General features: G+C 42.6%; 1 long non-coding RNA gene across 1 annotated transcript; it reads left to right on the top strand.

Annotated features, from left to right (window-relative positions):
• Positions 1–39: 39 nt before the first annotated feature.
• On the top strand, positions 40–5,723 carry LOC139827808 (uncharacterized). The gene is made up of 2 exons (XR_011738803.1): positions 40–2,776; positions 3,931–5,723. It is a non-coding gene; the product is annotated as an uncharacterized lncRNA (long non-coding RNA).
• Positions 5,724–10,675: the final 4,952 nt, after the last annotated feature.

The raw sequence follows: 10,675 nt of genomic DNA, 5'->3' as shown, positions 1-10,675 counted from the left end.
CGGAGTGTGAAAGGAGCGAGCGGCTGCGAGGCCGCTGCGGGGGCGGCGGGAGTAAGGGGGAGTGTCACCCCGGCGGTCCCGGAGTCGCCTGTGCCTGTGTGGAGCCTGTGGTCCGGCAGGAGCTCTCCCCGCGCCGGCCGGCGCAGCGCCGGCGGCTGGATGCGCACGCCTGTCACCGCATCTCTTCTCAGAGACTTCTGCGGGAGCAAGGGCTGCAGGAAAGGGGGAGAAACCCAACCTGTTTGGATAATCTTGAAAATCCAAGTGCTGTGCTTCAGGGGAATGCTACGCGTGGTTTCCCCGCAGCGCTCTATTCGTAATGGGATTACAGCACCCAACTCCAGTTTAAACCCAGTCTGAAGAAGTCCCCGCCTTTGGGAAGCTGACACTGACCCTGACCCTGTAGGTGTTCACGTGCGCTGTCACAAGAGGGTAAAGCTGTCTTTTAGCTTGAGCAGAAGTGCTTGAATGTGATTGGTGCTACCTGTGCAGCCGCTACAAATGGATTGGGATGTATGCAGGCAGCCGCAGGCAGGAGCCTGGCAGGGACCTCGTGTGTGCCGGTGCTGTCCTGCATCACTCACATACTTCGTCTCTGACCTTGTGGCTTCGGAAGAGGAGGATGAAGGGCTACCTTCAGCTGAGCATCAAGGGCAGTGGAAACAACAATGGAGGTCTATGTGTCCAGATGTTTGTAATTCTCCTATAGCCAGACTTGGACCTTACTCTTAATATCCTCTTCTGATTGCTTCCAGGGCAGTAGTAACTGAAGCTCCTCTGCTCCTGGGAGGAGTAATCAGATAAGAGAGCATTTGGTGAAACTGTCAGAAAAACTTGGGTTAGGACTGCATCTCATTGCGGGGGTAGGGGTATGAGAGGCACATTGTGGTGCACATCCAAGCAGGTCTCCAGCCTGCATAACGAAAGTGGAACAGCAACAGAGGGTTCAGAAATTAAGAGGAAGACCCACTCCAGGGAGCTGGTCTAATCATGCCAAGGGCCTGGGCACCTTGACCTACCACCTTGCACGCAAGAAGAGCAGAGGTGGATGCAGCCATTGAACAAGGATGCAGCCAGTGCTCAGGTGTGGCCAGAGCCAGGTGCCAACTGAGTGAATAGGTCAGGGAGTGTGTTTCTTACTCATCCACTCACACAGCAAAACATTTTCTTGATGGAAGGAGCTGTTCTGGTCATAGGACCTTGTTTCCACTGACTTATGACTTGTACTAGCTTGGCCCCACTTGCTATGCATTTGTTTTTCCTTCTTCCCATGTTTAAGTATGGGTTTTGAACCAATCTGGGTTTTGTTGGCTAGTGATGGAGCAGTTAGATAACTAAGTCCCCAATCTCACAAGCTCCTTTAAGTTGGGTAGGACTTTGCTGCTTTCTGAATGCATGCCAGATCTGTGTGAGATGAGGCTGAATTTTTGTCACGTTTTTCCTCAGTCCCTCTGAAAGTGGATACCCTTTCAGTCGCCTTGGGTTTCAGTGAACATAGGCTTGTGTTGCTAGAGACAGCAATAGGAATTTGGATGCCCACACACCTGCTGAAGAGGCAGTTTTCCTGGAACTTTTGTCTCCTTCCAGCACTTCCACATCTTGATAGGACCCCACCTCTGACAAGAAGGCCACCACATTATTTGCTGTATGCCCTTTCCTGGAGATCACTATCTCCCACACTTGGTGTGGCCCATGCTTGTCCTCCCATTCACTGTAGCTGTTCTGGGGGTAACATAGCAGGGAGGTGTAGCCATGTAGACAACCATGGGAAGTCTCCTGTTGCTCTTCATGGTCTGCAGCAGGTAGGATGCAAGGATTTAAACCACCACAGCGGTTAAAAGCAGTGCCCACTTTCCTTCAGTTCGATGCTTCCTCGACGTCCATTCCCATTTCCCACTCTTGCAACCAGTGTATAGTATCCATGAGGAAGACAGCTGAGCTGTGAATGGGAACTGCCACAGTCACAATCTGACAATGAACTCCTCATGGCCAGTGGGGAACTGCCCTCCAGCAGGTCAGGCTGCCTTGCCCAGGGCTTGAAGTGGCTGGTCCTGACCCTTGCTTCCAGTATTAAGTGCACCCACCTCGTATATCATTTGTGCCTCAAATGCTGCAAGTTTGGCAAGCTTTTTTGAACTGATTCTGCACCCTGGTGGCTAAGCTTGATGTCTTTGGTGCACAGGAAAGAAACAACTAAGGTCTCTGGGAGAGGGAGAGCTGGCTCCAAATTTGTGCTTTATCCAGCCTGGAGCAAGGTCTGAAATCCCAGTCTGTCAAGTAAGTGTGTGGACTTCTGGAGGCATTTTTCCATGCCAACTTTCCGACGGTGCACGCAGAGGACTGGCACACTGAGTGCAGCAAGGACTGTAACAGAGGTCTTTTAGCTCTCGATTAGCTATAAAATCTCTCTAATTTACCCAAGTTTAAGTTATTATATTCAGATGAAAGTGCATAAAGAATAAATTTGAGAATGTTGTTCTTTTATTTGATAATGCCTGCTGTAGATAAACACTATCATTTTAGACTTTGTGCTACAGTGAGCACATTTAGCTCCTATAAAACCATAGCATCGTTTAGTAAGAGGCGACCTCTTATCTTAGAGCAAACAGAAGTTTGTTATTGCTGATAGTTGTATCTGGACAGCATAATCAGGGAAATCTTGTAATCATGCTGTTAGATAAGATTAAATTGTACATTTTGTGTAATTACAGACCCTCGTTCCACTAGGCAGAGCAGGATACAGGAATGGCTGAAACAAGCTTGTGCGCCACACAATGTAAGTAACAGAAGAGAAAAAAAGAAAAAAGGGAAGTTTTCAAATAGTATTGACCAAAATAGCCGTATTAGCATGCCAGTCAACATAGATACATGAGAGGATATTCCATTTAAAAATTAGATTGGCATATTTCACATAAAGTAGAAAGGAAAATTTTGATTACAAGAAATGCCTTTTTTTAGTATGGTGATACTACTCCTTCCTTTTTTTAAATTTCTAGACCCAGGTAAAATTAGATCTTGCATGAATACTAATGAGAAAGTATTAACTATAATTATCTATGTCTTCAGCATGCTATATTAACTCAATTTAATTATTTTCTGAAATGTGAGATGCATTTTAGTTATATTTGTATTAATATCTGTTACCTGAGATTGTTACATTAGTCACTGTAATCACATTATTCCCATTTGAAAGACTGCAGTTCCAGGCTAGACCAACACTGCTTTCTGGGTTGAGTAGCAACCCAGTTTTCAGGAAAGTTGGAAAGTTGGAATGGCATGGATCTGGCCTGGCACTGATCTTGGGTGGGATGGAGATGCAGAAATGGCATGATCCTGGGAACGCCTGGCCTGCACTCCATGTGCTAGCCTAATGTGTCAGGAGGTATCATGGGAGGGGATGGACATTCCTGCCTTGAGCCAGCCAACTGGAGTCTAGTTCAAAATGCTTTATTTGTTTATTTTTTTAAACTAGCATACATTCTTGCAGCAAGTGAAAAAGGACTCACTTCTTTTGGTACCTGATCAGGGAGAGAGCTTGTTTTGTGTCAGTCCTTTCAGAAATATCTTATTCTGAATTGTATCCTAGAGCATCGTAGCTTATATCATGGTTTGTGTTTTGTTCTTGTTTCTCCTCCCTACCTTTTGAAATAACTCAAATAAATCTAAAAAAATTAAGCATGAAGCTCTTGATCTTATGGTGTTTTTTATTTACACCTCATAATATCACATAGTGATAACTATTTCTCTTGTGCATTTCTGGATTTGTTACTTTTTTTGTTGGTGATTTCTTTTTGTCCTCTACAAGTGTATAGATGAGAACGACCAGTTAAATTTTATTCCTCCCTCTGCCTTATCTTTTAAGGGATGGGCTTACAAAAGTAACTTGTGTTTTTTTACTTTTACTGTGACCCCTCTCTTTGCTTCTCTCAGGGGAGAAAAAATTCTTGTCTTGTTGAGGAAGACTTTCTTTGCAGTGAGCCACTTCCAGCACTTCTGAGGGAAATTCCTTCCTGAACTACGTCATAGACACACTCCATAAATAAAACAAAATCATGGATTATGTAGACACTATAATATTTTACACAAATGAAAATATGATTCTTCTCAAAATTAACAGCATATCTTCTGTGGTTTCATTTCCTCTCCGAGGTTCTCTTGGCTTTGCAGTATATTCTCTTGTCATAAAAGTCTCTTCCTGTCCTACAGCATGTATGTGGGTAGTTTCTACATGTGCTTGTAGTTGAGTTGGAAGTGGTGTTGCTCAGGATCTTCAGTGATGTGTGCTACCAAATCCTAGCTGCATGGATGTGCCAAACCAAGGGCAGATATGTCTGCATAAATTATTGGCAGCTGTGGAGAGGGTTAAATCAACAACTCTTGTGATCTGAAGGGAAAATTCCACAGAAAACTGCGTTTAGACGGTTTGGCACCATTGCTTAGGAGTTGCCAAGCTCTTTAGGACATAAGTAAATAAAAGAAGGGCTGGCGAAAGCCCCTCTGTCTCCATCCTTCGCCCCAGCAACTTGCAGAAAAAAATTTCCATGTGTAAGTTGAGGCCAATTGAGAGCACTTCTTAGTGATAAAAGAGTTTTGGTTCCTTTCTTTTTCTGCACCTCCCACCACCTCCCTGCCCCATGGTTTCCTATACATTTCCTTCTAGCTACTGAAAACTGGAGACAGGGCATTTCTTCAGATGATACTGATGAGATAGAACTCTAGGCTGAAAATGAAGAGTTGCTAAGCCAGGAACAGAAGGATCTGAGTGCTCTGTTAAAGCCTAAGAGGGCCTTTTTCTTTAGACAGAAATACTGGATGACAGATGGATTAGTGGGGACCCCGGGTGAGCCAAAGGTCTAAGGATCAAAACAATTGGTTTACAGTTACCTTAATAATGTCAGTTGCCTCAGACTCTTTAATTCTTTTCCTTTCTACTTCAAATAATCTTATTTATTTCAACTTTCTATTATATGAAACAGTGATCATTTCTCTAATTGTCTTTGCTGACCTCGCCTGGCCTATAGCTCTCCAGCTGAATAAACTGAGATAAGGCAATAAAAAACAAATCTACACCACTAATTAGCTTTTGAAACATTGGTGTTTACCATTCACTGCATGAACTGACTATCAGACATTATACCACCATGGAAACGATCTACAACTGCATGTCATGAATGTAAAATAATATGAGGCACAGAATACAGTGCTGAATTGCACATGAATGAGAAGATACCAGGAATGCTGTGTGACCTTCAGCAAGCTTCAGTGTTTATGTCAGTGAGAAAGATGAGCCAAATTATTCATGAGGCTGAAAGGGGGAGAAAAGACATGTGATCTTGGAGCAGTTAGAATGATGTTTTTCTTGCGGGAAAAAAATCAAGATGAACACATTAATTTTACCATTTCTGTTACACTGGCACCAGATGCAGAATTTTAGGACTGTGTCAAGCTTTGTGAGTATTATCCAACTGCAAAAAGGTGGTAGGACTTTAAAGCATCGGTCAATGCAGATTTTATTCCTTTTTGGGGGTGTATTATTAATAAAGCAAAGGTTTTTCAGAAACAACGCAAATCAATAGATATGAATCATCAATAAGATGTCTATAGGACGAGGTAAGCTTTAAAGAATGTAATGTAATCATGCATCAGTATGTAAAAAACAACAACAAATAAACGACAACAAACTATTAAAGATTTTATAGAATAAAAACAGAACTCCAAACTGCCATAGTCTGAAGCTGCGTTCTTTAGTGACCCACTACGTTTATCAGAGGAAGTTGAGTATATTGTTGCAGGAAATAATAGGAAATGTGACTGTTAAGATATTGTTTCTCATTAGGAATGATAATTCTGTTTTTCTGCATGGTCCACAGTCAGAGAACACTGCTCAGTGGCACTGGTGCAATAAAAGCAGAATTTGTCCTAACACTGCAGGTATGCCAGGCTGGGCCTTGTTAATTTTCAGAAGCCCTGTGTATCGTAATCCATGCATTTTCTTATTAGAACTTAACAAAAGAAAGCAGGTATCCTCTTTTTCTGAATAAATATAGCATTTCCACAAATCTTCTAGTTCCACAGTATAATAGTGAAATTAAATATGAGAGTGGTTTCAGTGAGGCAAGCCAAATCTGGCACAGACCAAATGAGAAGCAAAAGTATTGGGTGTCTGATGTCTGAATCTTTTCTGCTAAATAAAACTCTATCAAATGTGGACTGGCATTTTTTTTTTCCTGCAGCCATTTCTGTTCACCTGCAATGTACAGAGGTTTGGCATCAGTGGTTGTCCACAAATGTTTTTAGACAGTGTTGACACAGCGAGAATGCCTGCATTTATAGCCACCTCACCAACATCCAGCTGTTCTTCTGGGAGATGCCCATACAACCTCAGAACAATTACAAGGGAATTAACTTACTAGAGTCATTTTAAGTGTTTGAAATACAGTGGTACACTTCTTACTGCTTTGGCTAGAAAAGCAGATTCAGAGAACTGTATTTTTAAAAAGCTGAAGCCTCACCCATTTTCAGTCAGTAATTATTGTCATACTGGGCAGAGCGTTTTGGTTCCCGACATGTAAAAAACATTTCTGAGATCCTCAGGGTGCATCAGGCTTTCCTCCTGGCTGCCTCTGAGGGGGGTTCCCAACCTCTGAGCGTGTTCTCCACCCGCTGAGGCCAGGATTTCTCATATTGACAAAAGCGATACAGAATTCCCTTTTTGGGGTGCTCCACGTTAGCTCAGTCCCTAGAAAGAGGTGAACACAGAAGTGTACAGCTGAACTTATCTTGGTCTCAGAAGCCGCTTTCGCTGATCACTTTCAGTAATATTTGCAAGGCCTATTGTTTTTTCCATTACTTTATTCTACAGTCAGCAATTCCAGTGGATTCTCACAATAATATGTTTTCTGTCTTGTTAGTTTTGTGACATAAACAGTTGCCTAAATGAAGCTCATTTTTAATAAAGCTTATTTTTAATTGTTTTGAGGTTAAAGATATTTCACTACCTTTAAATGTAACTTCAATATTCCTTAGCTTGCATTAGATCAGTTAAGCCAGCATGTATTTGTGCCTTTTCTGATATTAATTCATTCTGCTAATTAAATATACTTAATCAGTACTTGAACCTTTATCCAGCAGCCCTTGCAACTTGAGACTTCCAGTTTTGTCACAAGGTAACCCTGCCATCTGCTGGGAGCTCTTTAGTAATGGGCTTTGGTCTGTAAAACGGGAGAGGATGTGAGCAGTTTTTAACTACAAAAAAACCACGTCTAGTCTGAAAAGCACAGGCTGATTTCCTATTGCTCGGGGAAACGTACATCTGAAATGCACAGATAATAAGTTACCCGGGAAGGGATCAACTATGTAATAATCAAGGGCTTTTCCTTTCCCTCTTGAGCTGTCAACATTTTCACCATCTCTCATCCTCCCTTGCAGCAACTTTTTGGGCGGTGTCCCAGGACCAGGGCAGATGGCTGAGGAGTCCCCTGTCCTCCCAGTTCTCTGCATGGTCAGACAGGCTGAGAGCTTGATGGGCAGTCAGGGATGCACAGCTCCTTTGATGGCTCAGAGATTTTGCACATGATTTCCAGTTGAGTGTGCAACTGAACCCTGGGGACGGCAAGGAGAGACAGGGAGGAGGCAAACATCTGGGTAGAGCAGCTCTGAGAGACCAGCTAGCCTGGGGGAGCTGTGCATGTTTCTATGTTACCCATCCCCACTTGCAGGTGATGCTGTGGAAGAGGCTCTGGGGCTACCTGTTCCAATTTGAGGCTAGTTTGTCCTCTTCTCTGTAAATTACTTTGCAGCTGGTAGATTGCTGGCATCTGGCAATGCTGGATCTAGTAAAAGGTGAAGACTCTTTTGGGTTTCAGAGCTCATGTTTTTCTTTCCCTGTGTATCTGTGTGGCTGAGAGGTGCGAAGAAGTTTTTGTAACACAGTCAGACATACACTGTTATGTCTGTGCTTCTGGGAGCATCTTGCTTTGAAGGCATCAGAGACGATACCTCTACTGACCACAGACTCACTCCATGTTGTGTTCTTCCCATACCCATTCTTTGTGGGCGAGTTTTGCTTTACAAGCAAAACAACCAAACAAGCAAACAAACAAGACTGGTTTTATGCCTAGAATTAAGCCTATAACTTTGTATAAAAGTCAATCCAGGGCACAAGAGGAATTATCTCCTCTGAAAGAGAGGGAAACAAAACCCAATCCCAAAAAAGTAAAGCAAAGTTTGTCTCATGAAAGTGTTGGAGGAATGCAGCAATCATCTGGTATTGGTTTGCAAGGACTGGGAGCTATGTCCCTGTTTAGTCACCTGCCATACTGAGATTCCCAGCTCAATCCGTCTGTAGGGGTTCTGTACCCCTTAGCACAACACAGGCAACTTCAGCAGCTCAGGTACACCTGTATGTGTTGCATCATGTTCAGTCCCAGCAAATAAACTCAACGGCAGCTTTAACTGTGCTTAGCAGGACATAGCACTTGATCAGACTCACATCCAAACATCTTGGGTGCTGTCTTCACGTGGAGTCCCTCCTGCTGGGCTCACAGCTAGGTTAGCTGTGCCAGCACCTGGTAATGCAGCAATGCCTAACCCAGGACTGGCTTAGCAACCAATTGACAGCTTCCCATTAGCAAGCAGGAATTTCTCCAGAATGATTTTTAAGTGTAAACAGCTTTGCAAATGAAGTGTATTAAGCATCAGTTTCAGTTTTGTTTTTAAGTCTAGATTAAAATCAAGATACAAGAGGTAATGGCAGAGCTGTAATAAAAATCTCATTAGGGCTGTCCTTCCTCCACATACTATTTTTTCAAAAGAGATGATACTTCTTGACAGGAAACACTTGTATTATTGGGGAAATAATGTACCTTTCTCTTTGCTAGCAAAAAAGACCAAAATTGTTATCTACTTTCCATTAAAACTGTCATTTTACAGCTCACCTCCTCATGGAAAGACCTTGAATAGGGTTGGTATTACTTTCAGATATCAAAAGAAAAAAGTAATTGGTACCAGCATATTGTCTGGATGTTAATAATACTTCAGTTTTACCTTGTTAATAAAATAACTTATTACCACCATATATTAGAAGGGAGGAGGCTTGGCACAATTATAGGTTTACTTAAATTTAAGCTCAAAACCATTTTAGGTTATTTAGTCTTACAGAGGTTGGTCTCTTACAGCATAATAGAGTGCAGTTTTGGATAGCAAGGTTTTAAAGCCCCAGACATGGGATACGATTTATCTAGGACTGAAATGGGATGAACTGCAGAATGTTCTGTGTCAGGGATGGGACCGGTGGGCTCAGCCTCTGGGCTTTGCAGAAGCATCTTGGCATTAGGCATAAAGAGGGGTAGTTTCGTAGGGAGAGGACACAGAAACTCCTCAAGCCACTCACAATCAGAAGACAAAAAAGAAGGATAATTGGGTGATCGTCAGTGAAGCAGTTTCTAATTATCTGCTTCAGCACTGAAGTAGTGCTGCTTGTACTTAGGCTGAGAAAAGGGTGGGCTGGGGTGGGAAAAAGTACTGGGAGAATGTCACATCTCCTTCCTGCAGTCAGCCAATTGATGTGAGTTGGATTATTTTTCTTCCTTCAGCTGCAATACACCTCTGCATATTACATTGAAGTACTTCTTGAACAAAAGTGGGAAAATTTCAGCCATGTCTAGATCCTAAAGGGAGCAAATAACATTCTGTTTTAACTGCTCCTGTCAGATCATGATACAGCGTATGGGGCAGTAGTAGGAAAAATCTTTTCCATTTCACATTTCACCTCCTTAAAAGACCAGCTACTGTCTACCTTATGCAGAACAAGTTATTTTTTGCCCACGTACCTCCTTTTTTTAATTCTCACAGTTTTTAAAAGCTAATTAAAACCAATTCTTCCTTTTCACAATCCATTTCACAGAGCTTTGATATTTATGCATTATAAAACTTCCCTTTTGTCTATAATACAGGTTGATTTTACTGCCCACTCTTACTGTTCCCAAGCCTGCATTAATGAGTCACTTTAGGAGAAGTCCTAACAGATAGTGGCAGATTGCCCAAGAGGAAGAAAGTCTACTAGAATAAATAAAATTCCAAGAAATTCCGAGACTCATAGACTGTTGCAGGGTTAAATAGGGTAATTCTCGCTTGCAGAAAGCTACCTATGTACTTTTCAGAACAGACAGATATACTAAACTTCTTTGAAAACCAGGAAGAACAGAGCAGAATATCCATCTGCCCAGCCTCCCACCAGTAACCCTGCTCCGAAGATGGGAACGGGTGCTGTGAAAGAATTGATCATGGTCAGGAAAGGGTAACTACAGTAACTCCAACGGATGGAACGAAAAGGGTATATTTTGTTTTTCTTCTGTGTTCTGCAGAATTTTCTTCTTTTATTTTCTTTTGTCCCAAATACCCATCACCTTTAGCACTTGCATGGAGTAGCAGTGAGTTGTCCCTCCACTCTGAAGAGGAGAACGGTGCCTGTTCTCATTTACAGTGGAAATGCACTGGAGGGAAGCAGAACCAGTACACTCCAAGATGCTCTTTGCCCCCTCCCTTATGGACTTAGAAGCCAGGAGTCATCTTACCCATCTTACCCATCTAAGCCCATTTGGTGTGAGCCACGTCCAGCCACCTCACAGGTGTGGTGGGACAAACATATTCAAGCTATCCACATCAGGTATTTGGT

The sequence above is a fragment of the Patagioenas fasciata genome, chromosome 4 (assembly GCF_037038585.1).
Source record: "Patagioenas fasciata isolate bPatFas1 chromosome 4, bPatFas1.hap1, whole genome shotgun sequence".
Lineage (NCBI taxonomy): Eukaryota > Metazoa > Chordata > Aves > Columbiformes > Columbidae > Patagioenas > Patagioenas fasciata.
The sequence above is the reverse complement of the archived record's forward strand: the minus strand, read 5'-3'. Positions and strand labels throughout refer to the sequence as shown.